The following is a 19833-nucleotide window of genomic DNA, read 5'->3' on the forward strand; positions in this document are numbered from 1 at the left end:
CTCCTCTGTCAAAATTCAAACCCGAAGAATATGTGAGGACATTGCTTCTTAGTGGCAGAAGGCGTGCTGAAGATACTGAAGGCATGCAGAAAGAAAGAGGAGGCGACAGAAAAAAATGGAGATTATATAGCATTATGGAACATTTTGTAATGTAAACAATAGACAATAGGTGCAAGAGGAGGCCATTCGGCCCTTCGAGCCAGCACCGCCATTCAATGTGATCATGGCTGATCATTCTCAATCAGTACCCCGTTCCTGCCTTCTCCCCATACCCCCTGACTCCGCTATCCTTAAAAGCTCTATCCAGCTCTCTCTTGAATGCGTTCAGAGAATTGGCCTCCACTGCCTTCTGAGGCAGAGAATTCCACAGAGAGAGAGAGCGAGAGATGCCAGAAAGCAGCTATGACATATAATACACAATAAACTATATTATAAATACACAATAAACAAGTTATGCATTCTTGTACTCTTACATGGGTATGACCGCGCATAAACAAAATAATCCCCCCCCCCCTTCCTTCCCAACCTCAGCCTCACGGGCCTTAGAGTACCCCTAGTTCCTAAACCCCATTTCCATCACTGGAACCGGGACGACAGGGGGGAGTTCCATGTTGGGGTTTTCCTCCTTTGTAAAGAACGCCGGTGGCGCAGTGACTCACCCACCGCGCGTCATTCAGCTGATAAAATGAATGCAACTTCGTGCAACTTCGACCGACAACGACTGAGCACGTCCACAGTGAGCAAGCATGATCCTCAAGGTAAGGTGGCATGCAAGATCAAACAGCTTCGCTTCACATCAACTCTAAGTGCTACGTGCAACAGTGCTAAGTGCAAAGATCGTTGCTTCAATGATGCTGAAGGTTTTACTCTTAAAGTTTTATTTTGAGGAAACATGAGCATGTGTATTTATCAATTTGAACTTATTATATGTTTTTGTATATGTATATATATATATATATATATATATATATAGTTCCAGGTGCGAAGCTCGTTTTGCACATATAAATTGTAACGTATATATATATATATAAAATATGTTAAAATTAATTAATACACACATCCTCATATATATATGTGTATACACACACACACACATGTAAACATTAATAAATATGCTCATGTTAGCGTAGAACTGCACTGCAAACAATTTTAAACGACAAGGAACTGCAGGTGATGGTTTACAAAAAAAGTACAAAGTGCTGGAGTAAATCAGCGAGCCAGGCAGCATCTGTGGAGAATATGGATTGGTGATGTTTCGGGTCAGACCTCCTCTTCAGACGGATTGCTATAAAAGACCAATCTTTATCGGCATATATATATATAAATATGCTCATGTTAGCATAGAACTGCACTGCAAACAATTTTAAACGACAAGGAACTGCAGGTGATATATATAATATATCTATGTAATATATACATATATATATTTTGTAGAGCTGCTATGTAACAGTTTACTGTGCAGGACACATTATATATATTTCTATATATATTGATCTTTAGAGCAGCCGGTCTGATTAAGTGTCTCGTATAGCATATGTTCGCCACAGTTGCTGTGTGACCTGCTGAGTTACTTCAGCACTTTGTACCTTTTTTTGTAAACCAACCCTGAGGTACACCACTAGCCCTGGCCTCCAGTCTGAGAAGCAACCTTCCACCATCACCCTCTGCTTCCTTCCACGGAGCCAATTTGCTATCCATTCAGCTATCTCTCCTTGGATCCCATGCGATCTAATCTTCCAGAGCAGCCTACCATGCGGAACCTTGTTGAACACCTTACTGAAGTCCATGTACACAACATCTACAGCTCTGCCCTCATCGACCTTTTTGGCCACGTCTTCAAAAAAAATCAATCAAATTTGTGAGACACGACCTCCATCGTACAAAACCATGCTGACCAACCCTAATCAGCCCTTGCCCATTCAAATGCCTGTATAACCTATCCCTCAGAATACTCTCCAGTAACTTACCAACTACAGATGTTAGGCTCACGAGCCTCCAGTTCCCAACATTGGCCCTGCAGCCGTTCTTGAAAAGAGGCACAACATTTGCCACCTTCCGGTCTTCCGGCACCTCTCCTGTACTTAAGGACGACTCGTAAATTTCAACCAGGGCACCCGCAATTTCCACTCTAGTTTCCCGCAATGCCCTCGGATATATCTGATCAGGCCCTGGGGATTTGTCTACCTTTAAACACGACAGTACCTTCAGTACTTCTTCGACGATAACCCTGACTGCTCTCAAGACACTTCCAGTGACTGCTCTAATTTCCTCCGTCCGACTCAGTAAATACAGAGAAGAAATACTCATTTAGGACCTTGCCCATCTCCTGTGGCTCCTGTGACCACTTTGATTCCTGAGGGGTCCCACTCTTTCTCGAGTTCCCCTTTACCCCCTTATGTATTTATAGTCTTTTGGAATTGTTCTTAATGCTACCCGCCAGAGCTATCTCCTGGCCCATTTTTGCCCTTCCAATTTCCTTTTTTTAGTATAGTTTCCGAAACTCCTCCAGGGATGCATTTGATCCCAGCTGCCTATACCTGTCCCATGCATCCTTCTTGTTTTTGATTAACGTCTCAATTTCCCTTGTCAGCCAAGCTTTCTTACATTTGCCTGCTTTGCCATTCACTCTAACAGGGACGTACACCTCCTGGGCTGTCTTCAGTACAGTTATAAAAACATCCCACTTGGCCGATGTTCCTTTCCCCTCAATATATCCCTATTCATAACTATCTTAAACCTAATCGAACTGTAGTCACTGGTCCCAAACGTCTCCTCCACACACACTTCATTAACTTGCCCCTCCCAATTTCCCAATACTAGATCCAGCGTTGCCCTCTCGCATGTCCACTTACTGCTTAAGAAAACTCTCCTGAACACTTTTCAGGAATTGCACCCCATCTAAACCCTCCACGCTATGATTTTCCCAGTCTATACTGGGAAAGTTAAAATCCCCTACCACAACAACCTTATTGGTTGTTGTAAGTTGTTGTAAATTGTAAGGTTGTTGTAAGTTGTTTGCAGTGATTCCCTGCTGAGTAGTTGCAGCATTGTTGCAGATATGACAAACTTGGACTTCTTACAAGGGAATTCCATTAAAAAATTGATCTGGAAATTGCACTCCCCTGGACAATCTTTATATTTCTAAATGCCTTTTGTGTCCTTGTGTGTAAACCAGCATCTGCAGTTGTATCTACATCTTGGTCATCTGTAGTTCCTTGTTATTACAGTAATCTTTTGAGTTCATTGTTGGCAATTGCGTCCTGCACTGTAAAGTGTTACATCGCAACTCTATGTATTCAAGCATTCTGCTGATCCGAGCTGTCCATGCTGCTACTCCAGTAGATGAAAGGGCACAAAGCGCTGTAGTAACTCAGCGGGTCTTGCAGCATCTCTGGAGAACATGGACAGGTGACGTTTCAGGTCCAGGCCCTTCTTCAGACTCCAGCTCCATGTGTCCTTCTGTGTATTAAACCAGCGACTGCAGTTCCTTGCTTCCACGGCAGTGAGTTGGATGAAAGGTTTAGGGCTCAGTGTATTTGGTCCTGGACTATATTCAGAGTGTGACAGAATGAGATGCGGCGCGTGGATCTACAGGGCAGAGCTCAGAATCTCTGCGTGTCAAGTATTTGTTGCTGTATAAACACCGAGTAATTCCGTTTCGTATAGAAGTTCTTTATTAGCAGAACACATGGAGTACAAACACTTAGCTGCTCCAAGTTCAAACTCCTCTTCGAATCTGAAGAATAGCTAGAAGCGGCCACAAGATGACCTCGTAGAAACCAGACACAGATCTACAAAATTCATATAACTCATCCATTTGCGCTTCATTTATTGATTGATATTTTGAACATTGTGGGTTCGCGCGCATGGCGGGGACTGATTCGAGTCATCCCGTTACTGAGATCTGAAATCGGGTTGGATAAATAAATTAATATATTTAAGTTAAGAGAGACACGTTTTAAATTTTACTTTGTGCAATCAGAGTGCAGAGGAGTTCATTCGGCCCATCGTGCCTGTGCATTTCCTCATGCCTCACAGATAGAATGAATGAAGAGGGACCATCGGGACTATAACCAATGCTTTTTGTAACTTTGTCGGCGCCCTGTAGGTGGCGACTCTTTGCATACTTTGCGCAGTGCATACTGAACACAGAATTTCACACGTACATGTGACAATAATGTATCATCGTCACCATCATCATCAACATCAAATAAAAGCTTGCATCATCTATTTATTGCAGATAGAGATAGATGTCTCATGGTCGACACAAAATGCTGGAGTAACTCTGCAGGTCAGGCAGCATAGCTGGAGAAGAGGAATAGGTGACGCTTCGGGTCGAGACCCTTCATCAGTCTGATGAAGGGTCTCAACCCGAAATGTCACCTTTTCCTTCTCTCCAGGGATGCTGCCTGACCTGCTGAGCTACTCCAGTATTTTGTGTCTATCTTTGGTGTAAAGCCAGCATCTGCAGTTACTTCCTACACTAGATGTCTGATGATGCTGTTTTAAGTTTTACCATTTCTAAGTTAAGGCAACCAAAATGAGTAAAGTTATTTCAGATATGATGCTGTGAATGGTAATTAATGGTGGATAGTTTCAGTAATTATTACGCTTTGGTTATTATTTCCTCTCCAGTGCCTCGTCGTATTTGTACTGATTGAAACCGTTTCAAGTTCAGATCCTGATCCACGAAGATGGTATACGCATCGCATTTACAGATATGTCGAACCAATTTCTAATCGCCAATTGACATGTTGGAAGTGCCCGCCTGGTTCAGTTTTGTATAGAAAGTGCACCCATACCATGGATTCAGTGTGCACTCCCTGCGCCTACGGCTATTACAGTAAAATACTTACCAAAAAAGAAAACTGCACTGCTTGCATCCATTGCGGGGCCAATGAGCACGAAACGCAGATTTGCACCCGGACCCTCGAAAGGAAGTGTGAATGCAACGCTGACTATTTCCGCAAATTTGGTTCCTGCGAGAGACATACCAAATGTACATATGGTCATGGCGCGGTGATACCAGGTACGTTTAATGTTTCCAATATTAATTTTGAAGAATGGTCTCCACAGGAAACACCACCCATTCCTTCTCTTTTTTTTGGATATCTTTCATCCATTGTTCTTTATCTCTCTACATTGCCGTCTATATCTCTCGTTTCCCTTATCCCTAACCAGTCTGCAGAATGGTCTCAACCCGAAACGTCACCCATTCCTTCTCTCCAGAGATGCTGTCTGTCCCGCTGAGTTACTCCAGCTTTTTGTGTCTATCTTAATTTTTACTCTATTCACCCATCACCTTGAGCCCATGGTTTATCTTTCTGCAAAGCTTGTCCAAACTACAATATGTGTAGAAAGGAACTGCAGATGCTGGCTTACACCGAAGACAGACGCAAACATACTGGAGTCATTCAGCGGGTCAGGCAGCATCTCTGGAGAAAAGGAACAGGTGACGTTTCGGGTCGAGACCTCGCTTCAAACTGAGAGTCAGGGGAGAGGGGGAACTAGAGGTGTGAAAAGGTACTCCTTTAGTTACTCCATCATTTTGTGCCTAAACTACAATATGTGCAGCACACTAATTCTAGATGAGTGGGAAATTGGGAAGAGAGTGTGCGGTTAATGTAGCTGGTGAATTTATCCTGAACCAGAGAATGAAATAAATAGTTCGACTGATAAAGTTCGTTCAAAGTAACCCATTATGTATTCTCAGGAACAAAGCTGAATTTGGCTGCCATTTCAACCACTAATATAATGTTTCATTTAATGAAAGGACATTTTAAAAGATTTGCATGTAGGAGATAATTCTCAAACAAGTGTCCCACGATTTTATTTGCTTTTATTCTAATTAATGGGGTTTCAAAATTCACCACACGACAAATGACTTATTTCTGGGAACAAATGTTAAACTCCACAAAACTCCATGTATATTACCTTCAATAACGTCTGCATTTCCATAGTTCATCCCGAACAGTTCCATAACAGACTGTTTCAAGGGACACACTTGCTGGAAGACCATCAACTTGGTGAAGGACAGTCTTTGGTCTGCCCAAAACTTATTGGTCTCCCAGCAACTTGAGATGTCTGTCGGGGAATATTGCCGACATGCCCGCTCCAGACTGCAGGAGTACGTGCTGTGGGAGGCACTGGAGCTCGGTGCAGCCAACGCCAAGACTCTCAGGGGGAGGACCACAGTCTCGGGTCCTTCAGCTGCTGGACATTGAGGGATAGAGTCCAGTGGAGACGCCCCTCCAACAAGGGCAGGGATATCACCTCAGGGGGCCACAGAAGTGGTATATGTGTTTTGCTTTAGATTGGATGTAAACACTGCTGAGTATGATGCTATTGAATGTACAGAGAATGTATGAATAGTTTATGCACAGTTTTCTTTTGTATATGTACTGTATGTTTTTCACTGAATGTTCTTTTTTGGAAAACAGTTCCTACGTGGTAATTTCCACGAATTTTAACTGAAACTATGGACTTTGTGTTTTCTAGGAACCCCTACAAGCGATTCAACGTGTGAAGAATGTACCAGTGGCTTTTATTCTCAAAAAAGATCGAGTAAGCAACAATGTACTGCACACACAATCTGCCAGGGTGGTTTAGTGGTCAATGTTCCAGGTAACATTTACCACGACACTCTGTGTACCTCCTGCAATAAATATGTTGGAACTTCTGATAGTAACACAGGTACGTAATGTAATTTTCGTTTGTAGGTTAACTAAAATGCCATCCTTAAATGTTAAAATTTATTTTATGAATTATATTTCGTGAATCAGAATAAATCATTGGGAAGTTAGGACAAAGGAGGACCCGGCGTGGGGAGATCTCCGCGAGGGGGGGGGGGGGGAGGGAAGAAATGTACGACCTGGCGTGGGATACTTTGTAACTTTGTTGTCGCCCTTTATGTGGTGACTCTTTGCATACCTTGAAACAAAGAATTTCACTGTGACTTGTCACATGCGACAACAAAGCATTCATTCATTCATTCATTCATTCATTCATTCATACCAATCTCATTGGAGAGCTGTGTGCAGTTTAGTTTAGTTTAGCTTAGTTTAATGTTGTTTAGTTCAGCTTAGTTTATTATTCACAAGTGTATGGAGATACATAAAAAGCTTTATTTGTGTGCTATCCAGTCAAAGAAAAGACTATACATGAATACAATCAAGCCTTATTTCACAGATAAATGCAGCACTTTACTGTTGTTCAGAAAATACAGGTAAGAGTAAAAATGCAGGGAAAACCAAGCAGATATTGCAAACCTTTCTCTGAGCCAAATGAGATGGAAATAGTTGCCTGCTAATCAGATTAAGCAGCTACTGGTGTGAACAGTTTAACGATCCAGTACAGGCATTTTCTGATCACTTATCTTAATGCTGCAACTTTATTTTAAGTAGTACATTTTATGACATTAAAAAGTAATTCATGCTTTTATAGAGTCATAGATTCATACAGAGTGGAAACAGACCCTTTGGCCCAACTTGCCCACGCTAATCAATATGCCCCATCTACACTAGTCCCACCTGCCTGCGTTTGGCCCATATCCCTCTAAACCTGTCCTGTCCATGTACCTGTGCAAATATTACGCTTTACATAACATTATATTACTCATTTTTTAATCTCAAGATGACCCAAAGCTCTTTACAATTTACTAAATATGTCCGTTTATTATATAAAAGAACATAAACGGCATTCTGCACTCTATATCTTCCCCTTTGCTCCACCCGTTGGACCTGAATTTGTCGATTAATTTATGTATAGTATCATCTGATAGGAGTGGATAGCATTCAAAACAAAGCTTTTCAAAGCTCGGTATACGTAACAATAATAAATGTGAATTGATGTATTGCACCGTTATATAGTCAATAGTCAATATTCAATTTATTTGTCACATACACATAAATGTGCAGTGAAATGAAAAATTACCCGCAGTTCAACAATAATACCAATAAGAATAATCAATAAAAATGCAATAACACATACAATCATAACCAACACCAAACAAAAGAAACATCCATCACAGTGAGTCTCCTCCAGTCACCTCCTCACTGTGATGGAAGGCCAGAATGTCTTTTCTCTTCCCTTGCCGTCTTCTCCCGCGGTCAGGCTGTTGGAGTTGCCACGTCGGGGCGGTCGGGGCTCCTGACATTGAAGCCCCCGCTGGGCGGAGAAAAACCCGCGGCCTATTTCAGGCCACGCCGGACGGTGAAAGGTCCGCGGCGGGCCAACCCAAGCCTCGCGATTCGGGGCGGGCGAAGACGCTGTCGCTGCCGCTGCCGGAGCTCCCGATGTCGGCCCCCACCCAGGGGCCTGCGGGCTTCCGACGTCCAGGCGGCCCGCGCCGGAGCCTCCGGAGACGAGTGGCAGCCGCTCCTGCAGCATCCGAAGGCAGCCAGCGCCGCAGGTGGTGAGTCCGGGCCACGGGCTCTGCGAACCAGAGCCCAGGTGGTCCCAGCCAGAGCCCGCCAACTCCAGGTGCATGGCCGGTGGTAGACCACAGCGGGAACGGAGACACGACACAGAAAACAAAAGGTCGGGACTCCGTTCGGGAGAGACAATGTTACAGTTCCCCCCCCCCCCCCCCCAACATAACACACAACTGCAACACTACATCATATTTAAACTACAATTAAGACAAAAACAACAAAAAACACAAAAGACAACGGACTGCAGGCAAGCCGCAGCTGCGAGGGCAGCGCTGGCTCCTCCTCCATGGACATGCAGGAACCATGGAAGGGTGGCACTGGGCCTGTAGTCGCTGAAGATTAGAAGAATGAGGGGGGACCTCATTGTAACGTAACAAATAGTAAAAGGCTTGGATGGAGTGAATGTGGAGAGGTTGTTTCAACTGGTGGGAGAGTCTAGGACTAGCGGTCATAGCCTCAGAAATAAAGGACGTTCCTTTAGGAAGGAGATGAGGAGGAATTTCTTTAGTCAGAGGGTGGTGAATCTGTGGTATTATTTGCCACAGAAGGCTGTGGATGTCAAATCAATGGATATTTCTGAGGCAGAGATAGATAGATTCTTGATTAGTACGGGTGTCAGGGGTTACGGGGAGAAGGCAGGAGAATGGGACAAGGGGGGGGAGAGATAGATTAGCCATGATTGAATGGCGGAGTAGACATGATTGGCTGAATGGCCTAATTCTGCTCCTATCTTTTATGATCTTATGACCCGATAATAATGTCTGTGCTGAACATGATGCCAAGTTGCACTAACTTCATACACTCAACATGGGAATTATTGCAACTAATCTATACAGTACATTATTACATTATATTACCTCTCTAACGTGTCTGGAGTTTATGGTTCAATTAAGATTTTATTAAGTTTTCTTTTTTTTGTGATTAATGGAAAAGCAAAGCATAACATTTAATGTGACTGGAAATAGATCAACAGCAAGAAACAACACAACTAAATTTAGTTCTTTCTCTCTTTCAACAGCGTGTGATGACGCACTTATTCAGTTTGTGGCCTATCAGAAGATCGCAAAAATAAACATTGAAACGTTTCTTCGTTCTCTTAATACTGAAAACATTGAGGGATTACTTGGGGAAATGTTAGATTTGAACACGAATATGATGTATACCATGTTATATCCTCTTCTGGTAAAATGGAGAGAAACTGTCAACGGGCAGCCTGTTCCACAGTTGATGATCTCAGTACTTGAAAGAGCAGACTTGAATGATGTCGTAGTAAAGGTTCAAAGTCGTTTTTGGTGAGGTGTCAGTCAAAGTCATGTTTAGTCATTCGCCCTGAATGGTTCCCAAAAGCATTGTGTTTAAGGACAAGGTATTGGTAAATTGTACGTCGAAAGAGGGTTTTTATTTTATTCCAGGTTCCAGTTTGTTTATTGGCCGTTGTTGGATGCAAGGGTGAGAAAGGCAAAACAAACTTGGTTTCCTACTTTAGCTGTCAATCCTGCAAGTCTGTGTAGTGGCTTAAACTGGTGGCGGGGTTAGTAATTTCAAGGGAGTCAAGAATCAAGAGACAAATACTGCTATTTGTGTGACTTTCGAGCATTGAAACATTTCCACAGAGAGCAAACAGCAACTAACCAGTTTGTATTCAATTAAAATTCGGCTAAAAGTGAAATAATCACACGTGGAAGAAATGATTAAGTCGAAAAAAGGAATGTCATAAAAAGAACATTTAAAGGAATATTAATGTGGATAAAGACTTTTGATATTCTATGGATATAAAATAAGATTTAAGAACATTCAGGGGTTGTTATGGTTTCGCATACTACAATATTATTCTACCATCATTCACTGAGATTAATATCCACATGATTTGTACAGAAAAATGGTAAAGAAAAAATTAGATATGTGTTTAAACTTGCCAATTCAAATAAAACTTAATCTGTTAGCATAAAACTACAAAGCACAACACTGGCAACAAGTATTCTATTTCTATATTTAACTTTGGACATACAGATTTCAAAAGTTGGAACAATTTTACAATACAATAACAATGAATGATGACGCATTCTCCATTCTTGGTGACAGCTGAAGTATTTGAGATGAAGGACAAAAGACATTTGCAAGACGAGGAACATTTTTTATCTTCTGAGTTGTTGTGATTGGAGAGGTTTATGGAAGAAGATTCCACAGAAATGTTCAAAAATAGAATTCCATAAATTTTCAGAAGGAAATTACAGCTATGAGAATAGGACCATCAAATAATTAAATTGGAAAAAAAAAGCACAGTGCTGGAGTAACTCAACAGGTCAGATAGCGTCTCTGGAAGACATGGATAGGCGGCCTTTCAGGTCGAGACACTTCTTCAAACGCTTCTGGGCACCACAGTATCATATTGGCAGTGCTGTTGCTTCACAGCGCTAGTGACCCAGGTTCGATCCTGACCTCGGGTGCTGTCTGTGTGCGGAGTTTGTACATTCTCCCTGTGACCGCGTGGGTTTTCTCCGGGTGCTCCAATTTCCTCCCGCATTTCAAAGACCTGCAGGTTTGCAGGTTAATTGTCTTTTGTAAATTGCCCTGAGTGTGTGGTTGGCATGGACTCGATGGGACGAAGGACCTATTTGCACGCTATATCTCTAAACTCTAAAATCCCAATCCCAAACATCCCCTATCCATGTTCTCCAGAGATTCTGCCTGAGTTACTCCAGCACTTTGTGTTGAGTTTTTTTGTGAACCAACACTGCAGTTCCTTGTTTCTAAACAATTAAAGGGATTGGATAAACAAAAAGAAGCTGGGCTGTAAAAACACTTGGGTTCATCGGTGTTATCATAAGTTGCCTCCACCAAAGACCCAGGAGCCCATTTATTGGTGAAAAACCTCTGTCCATTCTATATTGCTGTAGCATTCTATGAAGAATCACATATACATTTATATTATTTGTATAAAAAATGAGATGTGAGATAAATCATGACTTAAACAATGAAATAATGGATGCAAAATTGTGAAGCCTGCTGCTAAGTTATCTGTATTTATATTTCTTGATATGTTATAATGGTGCATTTCAAGAATTCCCAAATAAGGATATCTATTTTTCTATTCACTATAGTTGTAACTGCTAAATCATTCACTTTTACATGTCTATTTGGAAGAAGTTTGAGTGAGGTATTGTCAGTTATTGGATTTGTGATACTTGGGAATATTTTGAAAACAACATGCAATTTTAACTATCGGTGCAGTTAATGCGTGCATTTGTCTGAGTTAAGTGTAGGGTTACATTTGATGTTGGGAAATGAGTGCGATATATTGTATTCATAGCTACGTACTGTCCCTAAATGGCCTAAAAACATAATTCAAAGAATATGGTGAGAATTTATGGTTGTGTTTTCCACAGCTGTTTGGCATCTAAGCAGTACCGGGGGCGGTCTGAAGCTTACAGCACACAATGCTATGGCACGGGTTGTTCTAAATCCTACAATCTCGGAGTCAATCCGAGTGGATTAATCCACCAAATGTGGTTGCATGATGACATTGACCTTTCTGTCCTGGGTAGGGAAATAACTGCAGATGCTGGTACAAATCGAAGGCATCACAAAATGCTGGAGTAACTCAGTGTCTGAAGAAGGGTCTCGACCCGAAACGTCACCCATTCCCTCTCTCCTAGATGCTGCCTGACCCGCTGAGTTACTCCAGCATTTTGTGATACTTTCTGTCCTGGGCCTCCTCCACTGCCAGAGTGAGGCTGCACGCAAATTGGAGGAACAGCACCTCGTATTTCACTTGGGCAGTTTACAACACAGCGGTATGAAATGATTTCTTTAACTTCAGGTAAACATTGCATTCCGTCTCCCCCCGTCCCTCCTCCACCCCAGTCCTCTCGCTAATTTCACCATTTGCATCGCTTCAATATCACCTCGTCCCCATCCAACAATGGACCATTGTGGTCTCCAACTATCCTGAGTCATCGATGCAGGCTCTGCTTTGCTTTGTACCTCATAACTCTACTTTCCTCCTCACTCAGTCCGATGAAGGGTTTCGACCCAAAACGTCGCCTATTCCTTTTCTCCAGAGATGCTGCCTGGCCCACTGAGTTACTCCAGCATTTTGTGCCGACCTTCCTTATTCTGATTTCTCTCACAATGTTGCTGGGCAGGCTCTGTCTCAACATGCCTGTAACATTCCAGGCATGCCTTTGGGACGAGTAACAACCTTTTCTCCACTTAAGGAGGAAAAACACAGGGAGAACGGGCAAGAGTTTTAGTGATTCCTGAAGGCACATGAAGAGCTGTGCCAGTATTTTTTCCCTCAACTGCTCGCCACTTCAGAAGTTGATGAATATGAACGTAAATCCAGGCTGATTTTAGAGGGAGGAGGGGGACCTCATTGAAACTTACCGAATAGTGAAAGGCCTGGATAGAGTGGATGTGGAGAGGATGTTTCCACTAGTGGGAGTCTTGGACCAGAGGGCATAGCCTCAGAATAAAAGGCTAAAGTTCATTTAAAGTGGAATTTCTTTAGTCGGAGGGTGGTAAATCCGTGGAATTCATCGCAACAGTGGAGGCCAAGTTGATGGATATTTTTAGGGCAGAGACTGACAGATTCTAGATTAGTACAGGTGTCAGGGGTTGTGGGGAGAAGGCAGGAGAATGGGGTTGAGAGGGAAAGATAGATCAGCCATGATTGAATGGCATAGACTCAAAGGGCTGAATGGCCTAATTCTGCTCCCAGAACTTATGGACTTATGATTGCCCAATGTAACACTGAGGGAGGGCAGCAATGACAGAGATATCATTTTCAGATGAAATGCTACTTTATGGTCTCTGCATCCTTGCACACAGATGGTGTTAGCAAGAAATATTTATTGTTGCAAGTGTGATTCTTTGTACTGTCATAAAGATGTTTCGGGGCAACTTGAGTGCAACCTGGACTGGACTGATAGCCTATTCATCACCAGGAACAAGCTTCTTCCAGTGATGGCTTTGAACGAGTGATACTCCATGACAAAGAAATGGGAGAAGACGTCGTTACAACTAAGTGTTAACGAAGTCTGAGGTTACAAAGGACCTATCAGCACATGATATTTTACAGACTAATTTCAAATAAGTTTTTGGAACATTTCATGCTACGTTATTTCTTGTGGATTATGTTTCAATCGAACCAATGTTTTAAGAAAGTTTTAATTTATTTTCAATAAACCTTTAAAGCAATTCCAAATGATGCTGCTTTCTGTGTCTTGATTTGTTTTCTTCAACTGAAGCGGGTTCCGATTAAATTCAAACTTTAGCTGAGAAATCCAGCGATTAGTATACTTAGTACAGTTAAGTTTATTGTCACGTGTACCGAGGTACAGTGAAAAGCTTTTGTTGTGTGCTATCAGTCAGCTGAAAGACGAGACATGATTGCAATCGATCCATTTACAGTGTATACTGTAGATACATGATAAAGGAATTAGAATTAATGCAAGGTAAAGCCAACAAAGTCCGATCAAGGATAGTCCGAGGGTCATCAACGAGGTGGATAGTAGTTCAGCACTGCTCTCTGGTTGTGGTAGGATGGTTCAGTTACCTGATAACAGCTGGGAGGAAACTGTCCCTGAACCTGGAGGTGTGTATTTTCACACATATACCTTTAGCCTGATGGGAGAGAGGTGCAGAGAGAGTGGCCAGGGTGCGACTCGTCCTTAATTATGCCGCTGGCCTGGCCGAGGCAGCGTTGGGTATAAATGCAGTCAATAGAAGAAAGGTTAGTTTGTGTGATGGTCTAGGCTGCGACCACAATTCTCTGCAATTTCTTGCGATTTCTTGCTCCCAAAGTGGGGCTTGGATGGGGAATGATGGAAGTTAGAGAGAGCAGGCGTTGGATACAAATTTGTCATTGAAAATGGAATGGGAACCAATCGTTGCAACTGTGAGCGGTTCTTTCAAAAGTGTTGAGGTATGGGAGGAAACTCTATAGCTAAGAAAAATAAACAGTGGGTAAAACCTCCGAGATTGTCAGCATAAGAGCAGGGATCATCACGGGTGCTGTCTATACGGAGTTTGCATGTTCTCCCCATGCCCGCGTGGGGTTTTCTCCAAGATATTTGGTTTCCTCCCACACTCCAAAGACGTACAGGTTAATTGGCTTGGTATAAATGCAAATTGTACCGAGAGTGTGCCGGATGGTGTTAATGTGAGGGGATCGCTGGTCAGTGCGGGCTCGTGTATCTCTAAACCATCAAGAGCCCCAACTGTGTGAAGAAACTCTCAAGACTGGATCTGCTTTTGCGAAAGGACCTGTCGATGAAGAGATCCGAGGAAGGTGTTCATCTGCTCGCAGCATGGAGTTTTGGTGGCCCCTTAGCAGAAGCGTCCACGTCGCTGGGCTGGAAACTGGAAGTGTCCTGAGCTAATTCTGCTACCACCACCATAGTCTACTGTACAAGTGATGGCTCCCACTGACTGTCGTCGGAAGCTTGCGTCCTTTTCAGGACGGACGATAACAGCGACGTAACATTTAATACACGGATGATGGACACGAAAGAAGAAGAATGGAGTTTTGGTAGTACGGCTCTTTCCTGAATTTTCAAGGCAAAAGATAAATGACGGCCAGTGTGATCGTTTACTGATCCAATCCAACTATAGCCTCTCCATATTATCAATTCCTCCCAGATTCTACCACTTACCTGCCTGCACACCACTCTCTATTGTAACACAGCTTAAACAACATACGGGTTTTGATTGAAAGATGCACCATGCAAGTAAGCCGCTCCCGACATTAGCGGCAATTTACAGCTGCCAATTAACCTCCCAACCCATACGCCTTGGGACGGGACGGGGAACCACAACACCCAGAGGAAACCCACGCGGCCACAGGGAGAAAATGCAAACTCCAAGGACAACATTTGCAGTCAGGATCAAACCCTCTGGCGCTGTAATGGCAGCGACTCCACCAGCAGTTAGGCATTGTGCCGACCCTAAAACACTTCTCCTTGCATTGATTAGTAATTATAATCTATACGGTTCTTAAACAATTGCTTTTAGTTTAGAGAGAGAGAGATATAGCGCAGAAACAGGCCATTTCAACCCACCGGGTCCGCGCCGCTCAGCGATCCCCGCACATTAACACCATCCTATACCCACTTGGACCAATATTTACATTTACCAAGCCAATTAACCTACAAACCTGTACGTCTTTGGAGTGTGGGAGGAAACCGAAGATCTTGGAGAAAACCCACGCAGTTCACGGGAAGAACGTACAAACTCCGTACAGACAGACCCGCAGTCGGGATCGAACCCGGGACTCCGGCGCTGCATTCGCTGTAAGGCAGCAACTCTACCGCAGCGCCACTAAGTAGGCATCTCTTCATTCTGAAACTATCCCGGTGTTTTTGCATCCACCAGCTCATCTGATGGTTTATTCTTAATGAATCTGAGAGTTGAAATGAATTTCCTGATATGTTTTGAAAAGAGAAGGGAGAGGGAAGTTTGAAAAGAATTTGAGGACTTGAATCCTTTATTAACGTTCACTTTCTCAGGACATCCCAACACTGCTCTCTGGTCACTGATACCCTTCACAAGATGAACTTACCACTTTAAAGGCGTTGTGGGAACCAATACCATTACTTGCGTTCATAGATGTGATCTTAATTTAATTGTGCCATAGGGTAACAATAATTACAGGGTTAGAAATGAAATTGGGAAAGTTAATTTTAGTATCGTCTATTTATTAAAGAGTCAACGTGAGTCAGCAAGCACACAGTGATGAGTAAGACTTTATGCAATTTACCTGAAATGGTTGTAGTACGATAATTTCAAAGATGATTGCCTTCCCTCTCTCCATCCTCTCCCCCCTTCCCAGTTCTCCGACTAGTCTGATGGTCCTCGTTTACATTTTACAGTGCCCTCCATAATGTTTGGGCCATCATTTACTTATTTGCCTCTGTACTCCACAATTTGAGATTTGTAATAGGAAAAATCACATGTGGTTAAAGTACACATTGTCCGATTTTCATAAAGGCCATTTTTACACATTTTCGTTTCACCATGTAGAAATTACAGCAGTGTTTATATATAGTCCCCCCCCCCCCCCCCCCCCCCAATTTCAGGGCACCATAATGTTTGGGACACAGCAATGTCATGTAAATGAAAGTAGTTATGTTTAGTATTTTGTTGCACATCCTTTGCATGCAATGACTGCTTGAAGTCTGCGATTCATGGACATCACCAGTTGCTGGGTGTCTTCTCTGGTGATGCTCTGCCAGGCCTGTATTGCAGACATCTTTAGCTTATGCTTGTTTTGGGGGCTAGTCCCCTTCTGTTTTCTCTTCAGCATATAAAAGGCATGCTCAATTGGGTTCAGATCGGGTGATTGACTTGGCCACTCAAGAATTGACCATTTTTTGGTTTTGAAAAACTCCTTTGTTGCTTTCGCAGTATGTTAGGGATCATTGTCTTGCTGTAGAATGAACCACCGGCGATTTGTGAGGCATTTGTTTGAACTTGAGCAGATAGGATGTGTCTATACACTTCAGAATTCATTATGGTACTACCATCAGTAGTTGTATCATCAATGAAGATAAGTGAGCCAGTACCTTCAGCAGCCATACATGCCCAGGCCATAACACCCCCACCACCATGTTTCACAGATAAGGAAGTATGCTTTGGATCTTGGGCATTTCCTTCCCTCCTCCATACTTTGCTGTTGCCATCATTCTGATATGTTAATCTTCATCTCACCTGTCCACAAGACCTTTTTCCAGAACTGTGGTTGCTCTTTTAAGAACTTCTTGGCAAACTGTAACCTGGCCATCCTATTTTTGCAGCTAACCAGTGTAGCCTCTTGCAGTGTAGCCTCTGTATTTTTGTTCATGAAGTCTTCTGCGGACAGTGGACATTGACTAACCCACTCCTGACTCCTGAAGAGTGTTTCTGATCTGTTGGACAGATGTTTGGGGATTTTTCTTTATTATAGAGAGAATTATTCTTTCATCAGCTGTGGAGGTCTTCCTTGGCCTGCCAGTCCCTTTGCAATTGGCCAAGTGCTCTCTTTCTCACCAGTGCTCTGTTTCTTCTTAATCATGTTCCAAACAGTTGATTTTGGTAAGCCTGAGGTTTGGCTGATGTCTCTAACAGTTTTATTCTTGTTTCTCAGTTTCATAATGTCTTCTTTGACGTTCATTGGCACAACTTTGGTCCTCATGTTGATCAACAGCAATAAAAGTTTCCAAAGTGATGGAAAGATTGGAGGATAGACTAGGCGCTGAGAGCTCTCTTGTACCTGCATTAAAGAGGCAATTAAACACACCTGAGCAATTACAAAGACCTGTGAAGCCATGTGTCCCCAACATTATGGTGCCCTGAAATGGGGGGGACTATGTATAAACACAGCTGTAATTTCTACATGGTGAAACCAAAATGTATAAAAATACCCATTAATAAAATCTGACAATGTGCACTTTAACCACATGTGATTTTGTCTATTACAAATCTCAAATTGTGCAGTACAAAGGCAAATAAATAAATTATGGCTCTTTGTCCCAAACATTATGGAGGGCACTGTATCTGTTTGGTTTGTTGTTACCTTCTCCTAGCTAACAATGATATGTTCTACATTTCCCTTGATCTCCATCCCCTTTGTCTCGTGTTCACACCTTACACTTCCTTACATCTCCCTCCCCCCTGATGTAATCTGATGAAGGGTCTCGACCCGAAACATCACCCATTCCTTCTATCCAGAGATGCTGCCTGTCCCGTTGAGTCTATTTACATTACTTTGAATTGAGAAGTAAAGCTTGTGCATATCTGGCAATTTAAGTACTGGGCACTTGAATAAAATGATGTCAGTTGCATTTATCTATACATAAAGATTAAGCTACAGCATTTTCAGACTGTGGATTGGTTTGAAGTGACCAAGACTATCAGTTCAATGTGGTAAGATGCAAGGGTTTCTTGTTTACGAAATCAATTTAAAAATCTGCTTAAGATTAGATTTTAAAAACCAACTGTGCTCTTCCCTTTTATGTATTCTCTACCAAGATACACACATATTCGATGTTTTATTGAGTTTATTCTGCCTTTTTGGAGCCGTATTTCAGTCCCAATGTTAGGCTGACTTATAACTGTGCAATACATTTGTATAATTTGAATATATGTTTTATACACCAAAAACATTAGTCACCTGTTCATTCAACATTACCATTGAGTCACTAGTTAATTTAAGGAAGCACAATACTTCCTAGAGTTGTTCCTACTGAGCAGGTACCAATGTATGAAAATTTTGTTGGAAACATTTTCCCAATTTGTTAGAACAACATGAATCTGCCTTAAAACTTCATTTGAAAGTTGAATTCTCCAATTTTAAGTAACTATATAACCCTCCCGCCATATAACCCACCTCTTCTCTGTGCCCCGCCTGGACTTGCATCTACTCCTCTCCTTCCACCTACATTCTTTCCTCCAGCTTCACAATTTGCAACTCTTCCATCCTTTTGTATCACACCTTGTGTCTTTTCATCTCTGGGGTGTGCAACCATCTGCCAAACAAATAACCCCCCCTCATCTGCGTCAGCCTAATACCTGCAGGCTTTGTCCTGCCCCTCCTCTCTTGCAGATTTCTCCCACGCCCCACCCCATAATCTGTCTGAAGAAGGGTCCCCACCAGAAACATTGCCCATCAGTGTTCTCCTGAGTTGATGCCTGACCTGCCAAGCTACTCCTGCACTCTGAGTTTTCTATGTCTTAAAACTCTCCAGTCTGTCTACAATTCCGACTGGATCCCCCCGATGCTGATCATTTTAATTTGCGTTCCCGTTCCCATACTGACCTTTGTTGTCCCAGGCCTCCCCCATTGCCTGAGTGAGGCCACGTGCAAACTGGAGGAAGAGCATCTCTTATTCTGCCTTGGTAGTTTATAACCGAACGGTATAAACTTTCAATTCTCCAAATTTAGGCATCACCCCCCTCTCTTTCCTGTGCTCCAGCTGGATGCGTTTCTCCCCATTTCCCCCCATTAACCTCATTTTCCCCCTCACCTTATCCACTATATTTCTTTCTCTGGCTTTACAGTCTGAAGAAGGGTCTTGACCCGAAAAGTAATCTATTCCTTCTCTCCTGAGATGCTGCCTGACCCGCTGAGTTACTCCAGCATTTTGTGATACCTCCTCTGGCTTTACAAGTCTTCAATCCTTATCTCACTCCTTTTGTCTATTCATCTCTGGCCTTTGACCAGCCACGTGCCTATCAAATAATCCCTCCCCCCCTCCCCCCACCGTATCCTCCCATCACTTGCCTGACTTTAAAGTTAATATAAACATCCCCCACAGCAGATTCCCCACATTCCCCACTGTGATGGAAGGCAAAGTGTCCAAGCTTCTTGCTCTTTATTCTCCCGCGGTCGGGGCAGTTGAACCATCTGTCAGGGCGGTTGAAG

The 19833-nt window shown here is 42.8% G+C and overlaps 1 pseudogene; it reads left to right on the forward strand.

Moving 5' to 3' along the window:
• The first annotated feature begins 685 nt into the window (after positions 1–685).
• LOC144604602 (uncharacterized) lies at positions 686–13580 on the forward strand (annotated as a pseudogene).
• Positions 13581–19833: the final 6253 nt, after the last annotated feature.

This window comes from Rhinoraja longicauda, chromosome 22 (genome assembly GCF_053455715.1).
Source record: "Rhinoraja longicauda isolate Sanriku21f chromosome 22, sRhiLon1.1, whole genome shotgun sequence".
Lineage (NCBI taxonomy): Eukaryota > Metazoa > Chordata > Chondrichthyes > Rajiformes > Arhynchobatidae > Rhinoraja > Rhinoraja longicauda.